Raw genomic sequence first — 23,115 nt, 5'->3', positions numbered from 1 at the left:
GCATTGTGGGTAAGAAAACTTGTTGGGATCCATGAGTGGCACACCAGTCTGTACTCCACTGGGTCTCTAGTTTTCAAACATATGTAGAGCTGGTAGATTTTCCCTAGACAAGAAGCGAGCATGCTACCAAGTCTCTTCTGCAATGTCCCAAACACTCAAATTGCGGAAAAAAAACACCCTTAGGTTTTGTTAAAAAGACCCCCCACCCACAAAGCTAGTTGGTGGCATGCTTCATCATTGGGGTTCCACTAGAGACACCTATCATGTCAGGGGTGTGCTTCGATGACTGCCAGAGCGTTTTATTAACATATACATACTGGTTGGATTTGGCACAAGGGTGAGTGATGTTTCAATATATAACATTTTATTAACAAAAGATTTTACAACAATGAAATGCTCTGTTGAAAATTGATAGGTCAAAAAACAGAACCAATGACTCACTGCTCGTGAGCTGTAAGGTCATGGCAAGACACCAACTGCTTAACAGGCCATTCACACTCCTTTCATACGTGACACACACAAGACATTTACACCACCAGCCATGGGCCCAGCACATTACAACATTCACAACAAGAGACAAGGTAGATACAATGTAAACCCTGGCAGAGAAAGACAGAAAAGACAACTATTACTGCACAACCACATATTCATCATATACCCAAATATACTGGTTGTATTTGGCATGAGGGTGATTGATGTTGCAATATATACAAGTTAATTAGCAAGAGATTTCACAAAATTAAATGCACTGTTAATAATTGAAAGCTCAAAAAACTGAACCAATGACTCACAGCTTGTAAACTGCAAAACCACAACAAGGAACCAACTGCTTTACAGACCATTCACACTCCTTTCATACATGACACACACAAGATCATTTACACCACCAGTTGCGGGTCCAACACATTACAACATTCCCGACAAGGGACAATGAAGAGATAATGTACACCCTGGCACAGAAAGACAGAAAAGTCAATTATTGCTGCGCAATTATATACTCATCAAGTACACACATACTGGGGCTGTGCTAGAGACCCATCGTGACAAAGGAGGTGAAAAGGTGCAGGTCCAGCAAGAATTTAATTTAGGATCAACCAGGGGTACCAGTACTGTTAGTCCAAAGAGAGCATGATATACTGTATCTGTAGCATATTGCCCTTAATATTTATAGACATAATTACGATTTTGGCAGTCTTTGGAAAGACCGCTGCGGTGACGGCCATCAAAAGACCACTTCACCCAGCAAAGTCCACCAAAATCCAGCCAAAATTCCAAAACCGGCAGGACACTGGAGGGCAGGAAAAAGGCGGTCTTACCACCTGCACCGCCAGCTCGCCAAAAAACTTTAGATCCTATTATGACCCACAAATCACAATAGTGGTTCTTCCATGGCGGAAGACCAATGGTGGTGCGAAACGTGCGGTCGGCGGCCACATCAGTAATACACCACACCACACTGGATAGTTTGAAAAACACACACCTGACACACATCCACACAACCGACACACCTATAAACTGCACTATATAACACACCCCTTCACACCCCACAATCCTTTGCAACCAGAACGCTTGCTAGATAGAGGCTGCAATTTTTTTTTAACTATTCATAGGGTAGGCACCCCTGCACACTTCACAGAGCACACCTTCCACACCTGCACAACACACCAAACACATTCATCAGTACCTCATACATTCGACCCCACCAGTCAACAACTCACATCACAGCACCCACATCTCATCACCAATTTTTTTTCCACTTCATTGTCTTGTCCATGTCCCCACAAAAGCACCCCCATTTCACAGATGATGAATTGAGGGTCATGGCGGATGGAATCATCAGAGTATAGCCATACCTATTTGAAGCACAAGTCCAGCAAACATCTGTCCCCAGGAAAATGGAGTTACTGCAAAGAATAGTCGACATGGTGCATTCTGTAGGCAGCTATCCACGCATAAGAGAGGACATCAGGAAAAGGTGGAACAACCTCAGAGGGAAGATACGTTCCATGGCTGCCATGCACCAGCTGGCGGCCCTCAAGACTGGTGGTGGTCCCCCCCTTGTCCACGTCCCCCACCGTGTCCACCAACTTTCACATTATAGGAGGAGAAGGTCTTGTATATTGTGACAGGTGAGGAATAATGAATACCAGAAGGCGTAACAGGCTTCTGTATGTGGTCTTTTATTTTTATTTCTTCACACTTTTTTTCTAGATTGTTTATGTTTGTCTCCCTTTCTCTGGTCTTTGTCGTTTTATGGTCCTAGTTTGTCTTTTGGTTTTTTTTGTTCAGGATATTCCTAACTGGGTCTTCTCATCCATCCAGGTAGTCAGCATGGAATTCCTCACAGGACGATACCGGAAGAGGGGAAAGAAGAAGCCGGGTTTTAGAAGGTACGTTGATTGAACATAGATAGTCCTGTTTCCCTGTCTTCGCTCTATTTCTCTTCTATATTGTCTTATTCTCCTTCTTTCCCTGTTGCTTTGGCCGGTGTAATTAATGTAGAGTTACTATTCCTCTCACGTTAATTGGATCTTCTCTTTTCCTTTATCTAATGCCTTAATACTGTCCTTATGTTTTATTTTATATCTGTTTTGTCCCTTTCTTATTTTAGTAAAGTGCTGCCCCTTTTCACCCCCTGCATTCCGTGACGTTATTCTTAAGGATAGTGTGCCCTTTTTATTGTGCTCTTTCAACCTCCTCCCCCCCCTTTTTATTCATCAAGTGCTTTCATGCTTGGTAAGTGGTTCCCTACCTGTTACCTCCCCATCCCCAGTACATAGCCCGTACCTAATCTGGCCACGTTCTTCCTAGAATGTGGCCGCTCTAGCGTGTCCTCTCCCCACGCTTCTGAATCTCCATCTCCTGGCTGTGATTCCTTTCGGAACTGCTGCGTCTCACCGCTGTCGAGTTGTGACTCTCCCCCTTGAACCAGTGGCTCACTGCCTCCTGGCCACACCTCTTCTCCTTGTCTCTGCCTTCCTCCATCACTGCTTCTCGTTTCTCTCTCGTCATTATCTTCTTCCTTTTTATCAATGCTGTTTTCAACTTCCCGGCATGTGGCGTTATGAAAGAGACCCACCCCTTCCTGCACGGCCTCCGCAAGCCGCGAAGTACCCCTCTCGGCCCGGGCCATGGCATCCTACCACATACATCCTGCATCCTGCGTGCCCGACAGGAATACCTGGGCGAGTGGAGACTGGTAACTCTCTACGCCAATAATGTCACCAAAATGGTTTGTCTTGCATGCTCACTCATCAACCTATGGCATCTTAACATGTAACCCACTCAACACCCCTGTGTCCAACTGTCCGAATACCCCTCTCTGGCATCCCACATGTCAAATAAACTCACCTGGGGCTACAGGGTCTGTGTATGGCTAGTTGCACTAACTTATATTTTCACCCTGCTTGTTTTGGTATTGTGTATGTGGACATTACATTCTTTTCTTGTCTGTGTCATCCATGCAGGTCAGCAGCCATCAGGAAAAGGGGTGCCATCACCAATAAAGTGCGGACCCTAGGGGTCCACAGCCGGCAGAGCAGCCACTGTTTGAAGTGGTGGGGTGACCTGGAACACTGGGCCCGAAAGACCACAGAGCCCTGGCTGGGAACATCCTCCCAAGGAGGATAGGGTGCCTGTCGGACCTTGACCCCTGAAATGGCCCACATATTGGCAGAGACCTCGCTGGAGCTGGATGGGTGTTTGAGGGCAGCACAGCAGCCACAAGGGGGTAAGTACAGACTTAACACATTTTCATCCCTTTACCAGGTTAGTGTAAGATGTGAAAGATTCTAAGCTGTGACAAAGTGGTAAGGGCAAAGGGTCTAAGATCTCCAAGGAACACATTGCTGTACAGTCTCCAATATTGGTACACAGGTGTGCATATACTAATTTGTATAGAGACAAATTACTCTCCTATGTTGTCACCTCTGTAGAGAAGCATATGATAATGCACATGTGAATGTGTCATCTGTCAATACTCCCACTATCATGATGGTAAGTTGACCAGGTCTTTGCCCTTGTCCATTCCAATGTCCCTTGATATGTCTATGTGCAACATAGGGTCTAACAATTTGAAGTATTTTCTACTTTTCAAAAGATTTCTGATGAGTGACAGCATCATGAGAGGCTGTGATGTCCATCTGAGATTTCTCATGCCATACATGCAAGCCTTATTCTTACCTGTTACAAGGTGAACCCCTTTGGTAAGTGAGAGATGTAAATAGGCATCTGTAATGTCTCATCTGAGTGGACATCCTACATGTCGGTAACCATGGATGGATTGCTAGGCTCCTATTGATTCACATACATTGGTGTCAGAGCTATGAATGTTAGTGCCATGTTAATGTTCTGTAGGTGAAAACTGGTTACATAGCTATTTCCTTAGCCACAGTGTTGTACGTATGATAAACAGGCCAAGACACCTTACTCACAGTTACAATCTTAACTGGTTGTTGCCAACATCATGTGTACATTAGAAGGTTCTATCATGAATGCACATTGTCATGAGTTGGAAACATACTTTCTGTTGCTATTTTAGATATGTTTTGAGTGCTTGTTGAATGGAAACCTATTGTTTGCACTGACGCCAATTTGGTGCCGGTGTGGTAGTTCACATACACATGTGAGTAGTATGTATTTGTGTATTTAGGCATTTGGCTTGCATCATGGTGTGTGTACCTGTCATGGTAGCCTCAGATGTGGTTTGTCTCTCTGATTATTTCCCAAATAGATGTAAGGCTAATCATGACTGATGTGTGGACAGTGATGTTGTCACTCAGTCATTGGGCTATAGATGGAATAATTACATGATACGTGGAACTGAATGTCACCTTCTTCCACATGACAGGTGTCCATTGACTTGTATAAGTAGATATACTAACTGAATCAGCACAAAACGAAGTGACTGCATTTACCATGATGCATTGGGGCTAACTTTTTGCTTGAGTGTGAGGCAGTGTGCTCCCTTTTTTCTTTTTGTCCAATGACTGCTCCCTTGAGCTAACGAGCTGACGAGCTCTGGAGAGGCACCTGTGCGCCAGTGAGTGGTACATAAACCCGAGAAGACTTTTGGCGGCATTTCAAGCAACCCGACAGACTTGGCCGCTCTCTGCTGATGACGGGCTAAACCTAGAAACATGTGTCCAGAGATACACAGCACTTGCTGCACCTACTTAGGTGAAAGACTTTTGATTACTTTTTCAGCACAAAACGAAGTGACTGCATTTACCATGATGCATTGGGGCTAACTTTTTGCTTGAGTGTGAGGCAGTGTGCTCCCTTTTTTCTTTTTGTCCAATGACTGCTCCCTTGAGCTAACGAGCTGACGAGCTCTGGAGAGGCACCTGTGCGCCAGTGAGTGGTACATAAACCCGAGAAGACTTTTGGCGGCATTTCAAGCAACCCGACAGACTTGGCCGCTCTCTGCTGATGACGGGCTAAACCTAGAAACATGTGTCCAGAGATACACAGCACTTGCTGCACCTACTTAGGTGAAAGACTTTTGATTACTTTTTCAGCACAAAACGAAGTGACTGCATTTACCATGATGCATTGGGGCTAACTTTTTGCTTGAGTGTGAGGCAGTGTGCTCCCTTTTTTCTTTTTGTCCAATGACTGCTCCCTTGAGCTAACGAGCTGACGAGCTCTGGAGAGGCACCTGTGCGCCAGTGAGTGGTACATAAACCCGAGAAGACTTTTGGCGGCATTTCAAGCAACCCGACAGACTTGGCCGCTCTCTGCTGATGACGGGCTAAACCTAGAAACATGTGTCCAGAGATACACAGCACTTGCTGTCACGACTCACGTGCTGCTTGCGCCTGGAATTTGCAGATCTGGTGGCGTGAATCTTCAATGTTCGGCTTTGGCCCAAAAAGGGGCGACTCTTTCTGGTAGCCACGGTGCTGTAGGCAATGGAGACACCAAGAACAGACCGTGCCCTTCAGAAAGTAGCGCCAGAGGGAAAAACCCCTTCCAAGGGGAAAAACCTCCAAACAGGAAAAGTCCTGGAGAAAAACAAGAACAACAAACAGGAATCCAAAAGGAGCAAAAATCAGAAAATACAGAATGCTGAGTCCAAAACCAAAAGGCAAGGAAATCAGGAGCGAAGACACCAACTGAGCAGAAAGTGTTGCAGCGCAAGGAAAGAGGAAAAACACAGCCCTTATATACCAACAAACAGGAAGTGACCCACAGGAAGTAAAAGGACACCATCTTAGATAGGGAAACAATATATAGAACAGAATAGTAGAGGAACCATAGAGAATAGGGAACAAGGAATGCTGGGAAAGCACAGGAATCTGGGAAGGAGGAAAAGACATAAAGAAAGGCACACAACAGACTGCAAACAGAAGAAAGGACAAAGAAACGAAGAAAAACAGGTAAGAGGGTTCAGAGACCCCTGGGACAGTGAAAGGCAGAAGGAAGAACGAGGCCCCAAGCAAATCTGGGGCCTCGAAACGCGCAGGAGAGGCTGGGGGCGCGCCGCGTCTTAATAACGCGGTGCGCGGCCCGAGCCGAACGCCCGGTCGAAGTCGAGCTCTCGGCTCGCGCCGCACCGCGCGGCGCGACAGTAGGTCCCCCTCCCGAAGGCCCAGGTTTAAGAGGGAATAAACAGTGAAAGCGTTGAGTCAGGAGAGGAGCGTGAACGGAAGAGGCATCTTCCCATGAACATTCACTGAGAGGATAACCCTTCCAATGAATCAGATACTGAAGTCGTTTATGAAAAAGACGAGAGTCACAGATTTCCTGCACTTCATATTCAGGAGCATCATTCACAAGGACAGGAGGTGGACAAGGAAACTGACGTGAGTAAGGATCAGGCACATAAGGTTTAAGCTGAGAAACATGAAAAACCGGATGGATCTTCCATGTATGGGGTAAGTGAAGATGGACAGTGACAGGATTGACCAACTGGAGAATACGGAAAGGCCCATAGTAACGAGGTGTGAACTTGTTTTGAGAGAGACGTGAGGGCAAGAATTTGGAGGAGAGCCAGACTTTATCTTGCAGATGATAATTTGGATTGGTTGTACGTCTCTTGTCTGCAGCCTTCTTCATATACCTCTTGGTATGTAACAAATTAGATCGAATTAGTTTATGGAGTTGGAGAAGGCGTTTGGAGAAATAGTTAATAGCAGGTAGAGGAGAGTTGGATTGTGGAGAAGTAGGGAAAGAGGTAGGATGAAAACCATAGGAACAGAAAAAGGGAGTGACCTTGGAGGCACTATGGACTGAGTTATTGTAGGAAAATTCAGCTAAAGAGAGGTAAGTGCTCCAGTTACTTTGGGTAGAATTGCAAAAGCATCGAAGATATTGCTCTAGTCCTTGGTTCAGACGCTCAGTCTGTCCGTTGGTCTGAGGATGGAACCCTGAAGACAGGGCTCTATTCATATTCAGTATTTTACAAAAATGCTTCCAAAATCGGGAGATGTACTGAGGTCCTCTATCAGAGATTATGGTATGTGGAAGTCCATGGAGACGGAAGACATGATCTATGAATATTTGACCTAGTTCTTGGGAAGTAGGCAGCTTTTTTAGGCCAGTGAAATGAGCCATCTTTGTGAAAGAATCCACTGTGACCATGATAACCCGGTTTCCTGCTGATGGTGGGAGCGAACACATAAAATCAGTAGAGATAGTATGCCATGGGGCCGATGGAACAGGCAAAGGTTGTAGTAATCCTGCCGGTCTGGTGTGAGGTATTTTGACTTGGGCACATATGGGACAGGCCTGAACGTATCTTTCCACATCCAGTTTCCAGGTAGGCCACCAAAAAAATCGTGAAAGTAATTCTTGTGTGGCTTTGATGCCTCTGTGACCAGCTACAGGGGAATCATGGCACATTTGTAATGCTTTCTTTTGCACCTTGTTTGTAGGGAGGAATATCAGGTCTTGGTAATAAAAATATCCTTGTTTCTTGTACAATAATGGTCTTAGTTCTTCCATGTCATGGTCCGATTGGTTGGCGTATTCTTGTTGTACTTCTTCCAGGAAAGACTGAGCCACTCCAATGATCTTACTGGGTTCTAGAAGATACTGGGATGAGGAAGGAGAACACTCTGGATATCGGCGAGACAGAGCATCAGCCAGAATGTTTTGGGATCCTGGAATATATGTAATATAAAAATCGTACTGACTGAAGAAAAAGGCCCAGCGGGCCTGACGACTATTCTGGCATACAAAATTTCTTAAACATTGTAAATTACGGTGGTCTGTCCTCACCTCAAATGGTTCCTTGGAACCCATCAGAAACTGCCTCCACTCAAGGCAGGCTGTTTTCAGAGCCAATAATTCCCTTTCAAGTACGGAATAATGTTGTTCAGCTGTGGAAAGGATATGAGACAAATAGAAAACAGGATGTTCAAGGCCATCATCCTCTTGTCGTTGGAGTAAGACAGCTCCGATGGCTCTCTCAGAAGCATCAGTTACTACTATAAATTGCTTGGTGGTATCTGGATGTCTTAAGATGGGGGCTTGGGTGAAGGCTCTCTTTAAGCTTTGAAAGGCTGCTTCAGCAGCCTCAGTCCAGACAAATCCCTTCTTTAAATTGTCCTTCTTTAAGGTGTGAGTTATGTGGCTAGTCTGACTGGCAAAGTCTAGAATGAATTGTCGATAGAAGTTTGCTAAACCTAGGAAACATTGTGTTTCTTTTATGGTAGAAGGAGAAGGCCACTCTAGGATAGCTTGTACCTTTTCTTGGTCCATAGCTATGCCGGTGGGACTTAAATGATAGCCCAGATATTTGACTTCCGTTATGTCGAACTCACATTTCTCTGGTTTGCAAAATAGTTGATGATCACGAAGTCTTTGAAGAACTTGTTTCACATGGGAAGTATGGAGTTCAGGATTTCTAGAATAAATAAGAATGTCATCTAGGTAGATCACGACTGTCTGATTAAGTAGGTCTGAAAACACTGAGTCCATAAATCTCTGGAAGATTGCCGGGGCGTTAGTAAGACCAAACGGCATAACCCTATATTCAAAATGGCCAAATGGGGTCCTGAATGCTGTCTTCCATTCGTCGCCTTCTCTTATGCGTAAAAGGTGGTAGGCTCCTCGTAAATCCAATTTAGTAAAACGTTGGGCCCCTCTGATTGCTTCCAGTATGTCCCTGATGAGAGGCAAAGGATAACGATCTTTAATGGTGATTTTATTCAGACCTCGAAAATCCAGGCACGGACGAAGATCCTTAGTCTTCTTGGGCACAAAAAAGAGAGGGGCCCCAGCCGGAGACGACGATGGAACAATAAGACCACTCTGTATATTTTCGTCCAGATACTCCTTTAGAACTTCCCTTTCGGGTTCCGTGAGGGAGTACATCCTCCCAAAAGGAACAATTGTGCCGGGTTCTAATGGAATTGCACAATCATATTCTCGATGTGGAGGTAGCACAGGTTTTGACGGTTTTTGGAAAATATCCTGAAACTCCAAATAGTGGTCTGGGACCCCTTGGACCGTATTAATGGACATACCAGTGGCACCTTCAGTAGCTAAGGATCTTTTCGGAGACCAATACTTGTCGGAAGTAAAACAGTTCTCGTGACAAAATTGCGAAGACAAAGAGACTGTCCGGGTAACCCAATTTATATATGGGTTATGTCTAATGAGCCACGGAATTCCAAGAATGATGGTATGGTTAGGGGACGTAATAAGATCGAAGGAGATGTGTTCTTGATGGTTTCCCACCTGTAGACTTAACATCAGGGTAGTGGTGTCTACAGGACCAGAGGATATCAAAGATCCATCCACAGTGTGTACCTGTTCGGGTACTTCTTTTGCTTGAGTAGGAACTAGGTTAGCAGCAGCCCATGTCTTGTCCATGTATATACCACTAGCACCACAGTCTAGTAATGCCATAGTCTTTTCTTGACGACCGTCAGGAAGTTGTAACAGGACAGGAAAGATGAACAAGGCAGTTGTATTGTCATTAAAGGAGCTAATTGAAGGTATAGCTGTAGATCCCGTCCTCTCCCTTCTTACAGAGGACGGGAGGTGGCGTTTCCCGAAGGTCTGGACGGACGTACTGGACAGGTACGGAGTATGTGACCAGCAGAACCACAATACAGGCACAACCCTCTCTTGCGTCTGTCTTCTCGTTCACTAGCAGAGAGCGGACCTCGGGTAGTATCCACCTGCATGGGTTCCCCTTCGATGTCTCTAGCAGGAGTGCGAGGTTCCTCGGAACGCTGCAGGTATGCACGGGAGCTACTTGGTTGGGTAAACCCTCTACTCCTTTTCTTTTCCGATCTCCGTTCCCGAAGACGATATTCGATGGACAGTGCTTGATCCATCAGGCCACGAAGATCTTCCGCTCTGGTAGAATGCACTAGTTCATCCTTTATTTCTTCTTTGAGTCCTCTACGAAATAATGTTACCAGAGTACGTTCCACCCAAGTGGTCTCTGCCGCCAGCTGACGAAAACGGGTTATATATTGCAGGACGTCTTGGGAGCCTTGTTGGATGTCGCACAAGGCTTCTTCAGCGGAGGCTTCCAATCCAGGACGGCTAAACATTTGTTTGAAGCGACTCACAAAGGCGGAATAGTCTGACAATACAGGGTCGTCGGAGGACACCATCGGGGTTGCCCAGGCCAAGGCTGGGCCGGATAAGGCACTGATAAGATAACCCACCTTGGTCCTGTCGTGGGAGAATTGCGTAGGTCGGAAGGCGAAATACACCGTTAAAGCATCCAAGAACTCGCGAAGCTTGGTTGGTTCACCAGAGAAACAAGGGGTAGAAGCGGAGATTGTCGGAACATCACTGGTGCGGAGGGCCAAAGCCTGTCGTAACGCAGCATTTTCATTACGTAGTTGTTGCAACTCCTGGGCTTGTTGCTGAATCGTGGTTAACAGAGATTGCTCCGGATCTGCAGCAGCCGCCACTGTATTATCCATGGTGTTTGAGGACGTCGGAATGGTTAGGCGCTGCAATCTGTCACGACTCACGTGCTGCTTGCGCCTGGAATTTGCAGATCTGGTGGCGTGAATCTTCAATGTTCGGCTTTGGCCCAAAAAGGGGCGACTCTTTCTGGTAGCCACGGTGCTGTAGGCAATGGAGACACCAAGAACAGACCGTGCCCTTCAGAAAGTAGCGCCAGAGGGAAAAACCCCTTCCAAGGGGAAAAACCTCCAAACAGGAAAAGTCCTGGAGAAAAACAAGAACAACAAACAGGAATCCAAAAGGAGCAAAAATCAGAAAATACAGAATGCTGAGTCCAAAACCAAAAGGCAAGGAAATCAGGAGCGAAGACACCAACTGAGCAGAAAGTGTTGCAGCGCAAGGAAAGAGGAAAAACACAGCCCTTATATACCAACAAACAGGAAGTGACCCACAGGAAGTAAAAGGACACCATCTTAGATAGGGAAACAATATATAGAACAGAATAGTAGAGGAACCATAGAGAATAGGGAACAAGGAATGCTGGGAAAGCACAGGAATCTGGGAAGGAGGAAAAGACATAAAGAAAGGCACACAACAGACTGCAAACAGAAGAAAGGACAAAGAAACGAAGAAAAACAGGTAAGAGGGTTCAGAGACCCCTGGGACAGTGAAAGGCAGAAGGAAGAACGAGGCCCCAAGCAAATCTGGGGCCTCGAAACGCGCAGGAGAGGCTGGGGGCGCGCCGCGTCTTAATAACGCGGTGCGCGGCCCGAGCCGAACGCCCGGTCGAAGTCGAGCTCTCGGCTCGCGCCGCACCGCGCGGCGCGACACTTGCTGCACCTACTTAGGTGAAAGACTTTTGATTACTTTTTCAGCACAAAACGAAGTGACTGCATTTACCATGATGCATTGGGGCTAACTTTTTGCTTGAGTGTGAGGCAGTGTGCTCCCTTTTTTCTTTTTGTCCAATGACTGCTCCCTTGAGCTAACGAGCTGACGAGCTCTGGAGAGGCACCTGTGCGCCAGTGAGTGGTACATAAACCCGAGAAGACTTTTGGCGGCATTTCAAGCAACCCGACAGACTTGGCCGCTCTCTGCTGATGACGGGCTAAACCTAGAAACATGTGTCCAGAGATACACAGCACTTGCTGCACCTACTTAGGTGAAAGACTTTTGATTACTTTTTCAGCACAAAACGAAGTGACTGCATTTACCATGATGCATTGGGGCTAACTTTTTGCTTGAGTGTGAGGCAGTGTGCTCCCTTTTTTCTTTTTGTCCAATGACTGCTCCCTTGAGCTAACGAGCTGACGAGCTCTGGAGAGGCACCTGTGCGCCAGTGAGTGGTACATAAACCCGAGAAGACTTTTGGCGGCATTTCAAGCAACCCGACAGACTTGGCCGCTCTCTGCTGATGACGGGCTAAACCTAGAAACATGTGTCCAGAGATACACAGCACTTGCTGCACCTACTTAGGTGAAAGACTTTTGATTACTTTTTCAGCACAAAACGAAGTGACTGCATTTACCATGATGCATTGGGGCTAACTTTTTGCTTGAGTGTGAGGCAGTGTGCTCCCTTTTTTCTTTTTGTCCAATGACTGCTCCCTTGAGCTAACGAGCTGACGAGCTCTGGAGAGGCACCTGTGCGCCAGTGAGTGGTACATAAACCCGAGAAGACTTTTGGCGGCATTTCAAGCAACCCGACAGACTTGGCCGCTCTCTGCTGATGACGGGCTAAACCTAGAAACATGTGTCCAGAGATACACAGCACTTGCTGCACCTACTTAGGTGAAAGACTTTTGATTACTTTTTCAGCACAAAACGAAGTGACTGCATTTACCATGATGCATTGGGGCTAACTTTTTGCTTGAGTGTGAGGCAGTGTGCTCCCTTTTTTCTTTTTGTCCAATGACTGCTCCCTTGAGCTAACGAGCTGACGAGCTCTGGAGAGGCACCTGTGCGCCAGTGAGTGGTACATAAACCCGAGAAGACTTTTGGCGGCATTTCAAGCAACCCGACAGACTTGGCCGCTCTCTGCTGATGACGGGCTAAACCTAGAAACATGTGTCCAGAGATACACAGCACTTGCTGCACCTACTTAGGTGAAAGACTTTTGATTACTTTTTCAGCACAAAACGAAGTGACTGCATTTACCATGATGCATTGGGGCTAACTTTTTGCTTGAGTGTGAGGCAGTGTGCTCCCTTTTTTCTTTTTGTCCAATGACTGCTCCCTTGAGCTAACGAGCTGACGAGCTCTGGAGAGGCACCTGTGCGCCAGTGAGTGGTACATAAACCCGAGAAGACTTTTGGCGGCATTTCAAGCAACCCGACAGACTTGGCCGCTCTCTGCTGATGACGGGCTAAACCTAGAAACATGTGTCCAGAGATACACAGCACTTGCTGCACCTACTTAGGTGAAAGACTTTTGATTACTTTTTCAGCACAAAACGAAGTGACTGCATTTACCATGATGCATTGGGGCTAACTTTTTGCTTGAGTGTGAGGCAGTGTGCTCCCTTTTTTCTTTTTGTCCAATGACTGCTCCCTTGAGCTAACGAGCTGACGAGCTCTGGAGAGGCACCTGTGCGCCAGTGAGTGGTACATAAACCCGAGAAGACTTTTGGCGGCATTTCAAGCAACCCGACAGACTTGGCCGCTCTCTGCTGATGACGGGCCAAACCTAGAAACATGTGTCCAGAGATACACAGCACTTGCTGCACCTACTTAGGTGAAAGACTTTTGATTACTTTTTCAGCACAAAACGAAGTGACTGCATTTACCATGATGCATTGGGGCTAACTTTTTGCTTGAGTGTGAGGCAGTGTGCTCCCTTTTTTCTTTTTGTCCAATGACTGCTCCCTTGAGCTAACGAGCTGACGAGCTCTGGAGAGGCACCTGTGCGCCAGTGAGTGGTACATAAACCCGAGAAGACTTTTGGCGGCATTTCAAGCAACCCGACAGACTTGGCCGCTCTCTGCTGATGACGGGCTAAACCTAGAAACATGTGTCCAGAGATACACAGCACTTGCTGCACCTACTTAGGTGAAAGACTTTTGATTACTTTTTCAGCACAAAACGAAGTGACTGCATTTACCATGATGCATTGGGGCTAACTTTTTGCTTGAGTGTGAGGCAGTGTGCTCCCTTTTTTCTTTTTGTCCAATGACTGCTCCCTTGAGCTAACGAGCTGACGAGCTCTGGAGAGGCACCTGTGCGCCAGTGAGTGGTACATAAACCCGAGAAGACTTTTGGCGGCATTTCAAGCAACCCGACAGACTTGGCCGCTCTCTGCTGATGACGGGCTAAACCTAGAAACATGTGTCCAGAGATACACAGCACTTGCTGCACCTACTTAGGTGAAAGACTTTTGATTACTTTTTCAGCACAAAACGAAGTGACTGCATTTACCATGATGCATTGGGGCTAACTTTTTGCTTGAGTGTGAGGCAGTGTGCTCCCTTTTTTCTTTTTGTCCAGATATACTAACTGTGGTTGTGCGTGAGTAAATGCTCTGAGCTTATTAAGCCCTTATAAGTGTGCTATTCTTTGTTTTCAGGAGGACAATGACTTAGATGACTTGGTCCACAAAGTATTTTTTAAACCTTTCCTGCATCACTATATGGCATGTGTTCAGACTCTTTCATCTTCTAACATTTGGTTATGCCAATTAGAGTAGTTGCATGTTTGCAAATGTCCTTTGTGAAGGCTGTTATATCAGTGACCTGAAGTGGGAATGGCTTGTGTGCAACTTCCTGCCTTGTGTTTACTATACAATATGTTTTCTTGCCTGGTACAAACATCAGGCAAAATTGTTAGTATGTGTTTAGTCTGTGTATGTGATATGTAGAAATCTATGTTACCTATATTTCCCATAGCTTGGTTGTTGGTTGACTATGTTGCTGTGGATAGGACCCAGTATCACGTGGCCAAGTCACCTTCTCATGGAATGGCTATTGTGGTAGCTCTACTGATATCATGGTATTGTAGGTGTGAAATAGGGAGCTTAGCTGGTGTGTGACTATCTTATTATTAAAGGGTGTACATTGTATCTTGTTTTGACATGATGTTGGCACTAAACTGGTACTACCTGGAGGTGTTGTACAACTTTATGTGATGGTACTAATGTGTGCAATATGATGCCAGTGGTATGTAAAGAATGTGAGGACCCTACCTCACTTTCTGTTTTTCAGCATCAGCATTGGCAGGCAAAGGAGACGGAGCACAGCCGAGTGGGGAAGATTCTTGCCAAGGGACCTCTAGATACGAGAATACCAACACAGAGGGACCCAGTGGCAAGGAGGGCCAGGGGAATGCCACGGGGAGACTAGATCCAGCTCATCATCTTCGGAATCCTCCTCCACTGGACACTCCCTGGCAGTGGCAGACCCATCTGGGACCACCCCAGCACCATCTCTGTCCACCACCCCCCTTTCTATCACTGCCCTACCTGTAGCTCCCCACTCATTTAGCCGTGCCCAGTCACCTAAGAGGGTGGGCGTCTCCTTTGCCACAGGCACCTCTGCCCCAGCCCCTGTTAGCCCTGCTGCTCTCAGTGAGGAGGCTACTGATTACCTGAGATATATCTCTGTGGGTCAGCCGACCACTGTGAATGCCATCCAGGGACTGGCAACTCAGATACAACAGAATAATGCATTCCTGGAGGGCATTTACGGTGCACAGGCTGGCCTACAGGGATCATTTCAGGCTCTGGTATCCACACAGACGACAGCCAGTCGCCCTCTGTCTACCGTACCCCCCACCACCTTCCTCTTCCCAATCCCAATCCCCCCTTTCCCTGACCCAGCCAAAGCACACAGTGAGGCATGAATCCACCTCAACATCAAAGAGTAGCACAGACAAACATAAGCACCACAAAACACACCACTCGCATACACACAAGCAACATACACCTGCACACACAGCAACAGTCACAACCACCCTGACACCCCCGTAACCCCCAGCATCACAGACACAACACCTGGCGCACCTCCAGACACCACACCAACATTCATTGATCCAGCCAGAAAACCTATCCTACCAGCAGACAGCACCCCAGCAGACCCTCGATATCCACCCCAGTTACCACACCCACAGACAACCAATGACATGCCTACATGCAGCACATCCACCATACCTGCTGTCACCACGCCAACAGACAGCCACCCACCCAACATGGCATCCCCTAGCACCTCCACCCACCCTCAGCCCAAGACACATAAACGCCCTCACTCACCCACCCAACAGACACCCACCACCCACAAGCATACCTCCTACAAACACACACCCACGACATCCACACCAACATCTTACACAACCACTCCCTCTCATTCCACACCCAGGCCCTGTTATGACTGTCCCCATGTGTGCAAGAAAGCTTTCCTCTTGGAGTTTAACCTTTTCCCGACTCCTCCCCCTTTGACACCCCTAAACAATCCGTTTACCTCCCCAATGTCATCCCTTACATCTCCAAGGCCTCCCCTATACCCCTGATGAAGGTTGATACCCTGAAACCGGTCCCAGGATGCTTGTTTCCGGTCCAGGGAGGACCTGGCTTGGCAGCTCGGGCTGAACTGTTCCCATGAGGAACAGGGTCAAGACTGATTTGCATATGACTAGGTCCAAACTGGGGTGGCATGATGAGCAAAAGAGCGATGGATTAAACCCGGATCTGTGACTGGGGTGAGTGTTTGCATTGTTCAGCACTCCGTCCATCATCCTCTGGTGTTGCCAAAGTTGCCCTATGTGGGAAGGTTATGCCCAGGCGTGGGTCCATTGCTCACTGTGCCACTAGATTGAAGCTAGCCTGGCTGATGAAGGGTGATACCCTGAAACCGGTACCAGGATGCTTGTTTCTGGTCCAGGGAGGCCCTGGCTTGGCAGTTAGGGCTGGACTGTTCCCATGAAGAACAGGGTCAAGACTGATTTGCATATGGCTGGGTCCAAACGGGGGTGGTATGGTGAGCAAAAGAACAATGGATTAAACCCAGATCTGTGACTGGGAGTGAGTGTTTGCATTGTTCAGCGCACCGTCCATCAGCCTTTTGTGTCTCCCCTACACCCCTGCCAGTGCTCATGTTCCTCCACCACCAAGAAGTTGACCCCTCCCAAGAAGACCCAACCCTCCCCAAGCCTAAACCAAACACCCCTCCCAAGCCAAAGCCCAAACCCCGCCCTCCCCAGTCTAAGCCCAAATCCCCCCCTCCTGTACCACCTGCCAGATCATTCCTGAGGTGCCTGCCTGCCCCTTGATGCCCCTACCTGTGGAGGTTGCACGGCAGTCATGTTAAGGCTCCATATTGTGTCTTTGGTGCACCACTTTTTTTTTATATTGGACTGGCCAATGGCCTTGAACTTTTCTGTTTGTTTAAAAATATATATATATTCAGACCAACCAGTTGTTGGTTTTCTGGTTACATCTTTGTCCTGCTTTTCCTTTCATAGGTTTGAGTTGTTCCTGGCTGACATTGGTTGAGTGTGAGTACTTGTGTGTGTGGTGCTTCCTGTATTGTTTAGGCAGTATGTAAGGGTGTATGCAGTGCTTTTGCCCCCCAGGGATAGGGTGTGTGTTGGGCGATGGGCTTGTTTATGTTGCAGAAGTCATGGCATTGTGTGGTGTTTAGGTATAATTGGTATGATGTGCTGTGTGTGATGTGTGTATTGATTGCTAAGTTGTATGATTGTGTAATTGTGTGTGTTTGTTCCCTGTTGGTTGGACATTGTGTTGTATGTGTGATGAGTCCCTGGCCAGTGTCAGTTGTGAGGGCTTGACAACGTGTTTATGATGGTGTGGTTGTGGTGTTGTTGTGACGTGTTGATATGTTGTATGGGATTGTGTGACACTGGGTCTGTGCTGTGTTGCCGTGCGTAAGTGTGTGTTCTTGACATGGGATGTGTGTGTGTGACAAAGCTACGTTTGACTGTATACAAACCATAGGTTCAGTCAATCTTTGGTATGCGCACTATATGACTAGACGTGAGTATTCTTGATTCTCAGGTAAATACAATTCTGCAGCCAGGTTGGATTATTTTTTATCTTCCCAAGAATTTAAATAAAGTTTCTCTGGTGGATATGGTTATCACAGGAATAAAGATAGAGAGATGTTTCGTGTTGGCGCTTTGACAAGGTTAAATTGGAAAATAAAGACGGGTGTGTGATGTTAAATGAGGAGATAACTATTTTGCACTAAAAACTGGCTCGGCTAGTGTAGAAAAATTTGGGATGCCTTCAAAGATACAATTCGAGGTTGAATAACCTCTCACACCATTAAACTGAGGAAGGCACTAGCTGCTCAACGGGCATATCTGGAATCTGTGCTTCACAAGCAAGTCAGGCTTACTCCTGCAATAAGAATGCCCACAATAAATAAACACTTAATCAAGCAAGAAAGTGTATGCAAGATTTTTATTATGTCCTTAGCTATACTGCCAATGCTGCCTAACTTCATAGGGTTTATGAAGAGAGTGAGTATACATGCAAATTCTTAGCCTGACTGGCTTGAGAACGGCAAGTTCTCAATATGGTTACTGCATTATTTGACAATCAACCCCAAATTCGCATCAGAGAGTCCACTCAGATATTTGAAAAATGTTTAAACCATTATAAAGCAATATATGGTGTTCGACAACAAGTCACTATGGTCTGTCTTAACCATTTTCTATGCCAGCTGCCCCTTCCAAAGCTTGGTGCCACCCAGATATTTATGTTGATATTCATCTCCTATTGGGCAAGAGCATCAGCGCTAGGTAGGCATCTTGTGGATTTATTCAGATATCTGATTTTTTAAAACAAGCCAATTTGAATACCTGGGCAGAAAATAAGCCTTCCAATAGGCTTCTTAGGCAATGATCCTTTATTTTTATTAGACATTTTTTATGCAATTAAGGGCCAGATATATGAAAGCCTTTTCCTGGTCGCAAATGGCCTATTTGCTTGTTCTTTGTAAATCATTCTTTACTGGCTTTTTCTCAGGCCAATATCAACAAACTCATGATGATGATCCCCTACTAATATGGGATCAAAATCAAAACACAATTGATTGTCAACACAAGACTGGATTGATCTACTATAATATAGTTGAGGATACTTTATATTTAGTAATTTGCATATACCTATCACCAAGTTTTAGGACCAAGCATTTTCTTTACCCCATGTATTATTATTTTGAATTGTTTTTATTTTTGTGATCTAAATATTGAGCAATACAAAGGGGTTTCTTAAAAGAAAATATTCTTCTCTTCATTATTATTACTAGCATAGGGGCCACGGTTGCCTGATAACTCTTCAGCTTGTTTTTTTGTACAAAAGGACAGTCAAATGAAAAATCAAAGATCAAGACCAATATTGGTGTGGCCATTGTCATTTTTTAGAGGTCGACACAGAATGCAATTTCAAATCCTGACTGCCCCTTGCAACCCTGGGCATTTTCCTTATAACAACTAACCTTTAGAGCTCCCTAACATTTAAGAGCCCCTAGCACCACTCAAACACCACATTAGTGTCATTTTGTTACGCTAATCTGGTGTTAGAAGGCCAAAAACGCAGTGTCATATAAAGGGCACAAACAACAATGACGATGGAACGTAGTGCAAGCCAAATGTAAGAGTTACAAATATTCCTTTTAGCTGGGTCTTGGCCTCTTTGCTGGTAGTGAAAGTGAATTAGTGAGGGGCAGGTTGTCAATGTAATTGTAATTGTATTTATATAGCGCTTACTACCCCTGATGAGGTGTTGAAGGAGACAGAGTAAAGATTATGAGAAAGTACATTTTATTTTATTTTTTTTCTCATTTATTTATGTTTACATTTATTTATCTACTTTTTCGCTAGAACAGTAGGACTAAAGTAATAAATAGATATGTAAATACATAGTAAGGGAATAAATGTGTAAGGAATATAATAATAATAATGCATCTCTGAGCTTGGCACTGCAGCTTCATGTTGAACAGAGTTAAGGGGCAGTCAGGCCAATGTCTCTTTTCTCATTATGCCCAGTTATATGAAGTGTTCAGGCCACTTGCCATGCCCTGGTTCAGAGAAGCAGTAAGCATCTGCAAAGGTGCATGTGGTAGATCTGTATATCTAAGGATGACTTGTGTGATTTCAGAAAGTAAAATCCATAGTTATCATTAGTAAATGCTTTACATTTGTTCCTCCCTGGGGAGGTTTTGTTACAGCCTTGCAGACTGCCCCAGTTACATGGATAATTGCATGATTGCCAATGCGTTTGACTGCAGGCAAACTTCTTTTTCTTTTTGTGTCTCTCCTTCACGCTCATGGCAAGTCCAGTTACGAATTTACAACGCTAATAGCTCTAACTCGGGCGAACGGGAGACCCATTGCATTACAAATGCTTGTTGAAAAACGTTACAATGTTGCTGGTGCTATCCACAACAGAACTGCTGGATGATGGTTCTGTACATTTATAGAGAAATACAGTAACTGACAGACCCATGCTAACAATGCAAATTCTAATTTATCTCTTGACCTTTCTTTTACAATGCTCTGTGACATAATTACTGCTTGGCTTTTTTTACAAATCAGTTTCTGTGGCTTATTCTACATGGCAGGCCCCTAGCCCACCCCTTCATAAAACACTTTGGTGGTCATTACGACCCTGGCGGATTACTTCCGCCAGGGCCGCGGGACACGGTGGCACCGCCGACAGGCCGGCGGTGCCCCGCGGGGCATTCTGACCGCGGCAGCTTAGCCGCGGTCAGAGAAGGGAAACCGGCGGTCTCCCGCCGGTTTCCCGCTGCCCCCAAGGAATCCTCCAAGCCGGCGCAGCTTGCTGCGCCGGCTTGGGGATTCCGACTCCCCCTCCCGCCATCCAGTTCCTGGCGGTTCTCCCGCCGGGAACCGGATGGCGGGAGGGGGAGTCGCGGGGCCCCTGGGGGCCCCTGCAGTGCCCATGCCAACGGCATGGGCACTGCAGGGGCCCCCGTAAGAGGGCCCCAAAATGTATTTCACTGTCTGCCTTGCAGACAGTGAAATACGCGACGGGTGCAACAGCACCCGTCGCACCTTCCCACTCCGCCGGCTCGATTACGAGCCGGCTACATGGTGGGAAGGTCGTTTTCCCCTGGGCTGGCGGGCGGCCTTTCGGCGGCCGCCCGCCAGCCCAGGGGAAAACTTGGAATACCCTCCGCGGTCTCTGGACCGCGGAGCGGTATTCCTGACGCGCAACATTGACGGGCGGCCTCCGCCGCCCGTCAATGTTGGAATGAGGGCCTTTGTCACTTGGCTCCCAGGCCCCCAAAACAACGTGGGAAAGAGTCATGGTTTATATATCAGTCTGTTCTGAGTGATCTGGGTTGCCAAGGCGTTGTAGGAGGCTGACTCTATATAGTGAACAAAGATGATGTGCACTGTGCAGAGTCCAAGCAACACCACCTTGGTATCCAGAGGTAAAAGCAGACCACGTAATACTTGTTTTTCTGGTAGTGTGGGCAAGCAGTTAGGGTTATCTTGGAGACGTGCTAAGCATTTGTTGTATTCACAGTATCAATAAATGTGGACACACACTCAGTAGAATAATTGGAGACCAATTTACAAAAAATACTTCAGATTTTTATAAAATGTTTAAGATGAAGATCATCAAAATATGGTTAGTACTTTTTTAGTTATGATTTTTCAAAGTTTAGAAAATGTTCTGTTTTTGTGCAGAATAATGCACCATGGGAAACAACAGGAAAAACTGTTTGTAAAATCAGGCAATGCTCTCAAAAGTGTCATCTTTTATTTTTAGCCTGAGATCATTGAGATGACCTGTGCGCTAGTCGGAGAAGTTGGGTGGTTCCCGGATTTGCCGGGAGCAGCGGCTGAAAGTCTTACAGGTGGCACACAACAGAGAAGGGGACCACTTAGAAACGCACTACACAGATTGACTTAAAGGTAAGTCCAGTGGGTCCCCTTGGAGGGTAGAGGTTAGGGACCCATAGAGCACAGAAGGTTTGTCGATGCCGTGGTCAGGGAGGCTGGAGCAGGTCACTGAGAGGGGGGATTGCAGGTCAGCAGGGCCACTCTGGGGGTGGTTTTTGGGTGTCCTGAAGCCCCTTGACTGGTGCTTGCTTCTGAGCTTTTTTGGGTCCAGAGTGGACTTTACTTCTGGGTGCTAAATGTTGGTGGTCCAGTACCCATAGTATTAGTATGTCTCAGTCCCTGAAAATCTCAGTGCCACCAAACGTGGCACACTGGTTTTGTCCTTTAGGTGTGTCTTGCGGGCTTTGGTCAGGCTGCTGGGTCTGGTTTGTTGGTCAGCCGTCGGTTAGTGAACTGAACTTCACAATTATTTTGCCTGTGGGGTGCAGGAGAGTGATACCTTCTCTCTGAGGGAGGTCTGTGGTGATTTTCAGAAGACTGGAGGTACTCTGGGGTTTTGTAGAGTCCTTCAGGTTTCCAGGTGACCCGTCATTGGTGATTGTTGAGTCCACGGGGCAGCTGACGGTGTTTGGCATCTTATTCTTGGTGCAGCAGGACTTCTGTTCTCTTGCTTTGGGTCTTCTTTGTTACTGGTCTTCTTGTGTCCATCAAATCTAATCTGTTGGCCTAGGGATGCCCAGTAAATACTGCATTTAGGGTGCATTAGGGAAAGTACCTGGCAGTGGTCAAGGGCCACCTACCTTATGGTGGCTACACCCACTAAGTGACCACTTCCTGTGGAAAGGGGATCAAATCCCTAACCCTGATGATCTATTTTCCTGCCATCCAAGATGGAGGAAAATGAAATGAAGTGGTCATCTCGCCTGCTGTACCTGAGAGGTGGTGCAGGCTGGGGATGGCCACTCCTCCTAGCCTTGCTAGTTTTCCCACCTAAAATGAAAGAAAACCCATTGGGGGGCTTTCTACTAGCAGTAGAGGTTGAGGTCAGATTTCAAAGGCAGTAAAGCCTTTGAAGCTGACCGCTGGTGCAGAGTGCCTGCCTGGGGGAGGCGGTGTAATACTTCCACCCAGGAAAGACTTTGTTTTCTGGTTCCTGACAGCAAAAGGATGACCAGAATTGTGTCTGGTGAGGGCAGGTTGGTTAGGACCACTCAGCAACCATGCTACAGCTCTCAGGTTTTGTGTAGAGCACCTCTAAGGGGCCCTCAGGGTACATTTTATAACAAGTCCAACACTGGAATCAATGTGGGTTTATTATTTTGAGTTTTTTGATACCCAACAACCCAGGGCTTAGGAAGCCCATCGTGTAGCTGGGGAACTCATAATTACCAGCATCCAGTACATGTATTTGC

Source organism: Pleurodeles waltl, chromosome 7, assembly GCF_031143425.1.
Source record: "Pleurodeles waltl isolate 20211129_DDA chromosome 7, aPleWal1.hap1.20221129, whole genome shotgun sequence".
In the NCBI taxonomy this organism is placed as follows: domain Eukaryota; kingdom Metazoa; phylum Chordata; class Amphibia; order Caudata; family Salamandridae; genus Pleurodeles; species Pleurodeles waltl.
Note: the sequence above shows the minus strand (reverse complement) of the source record.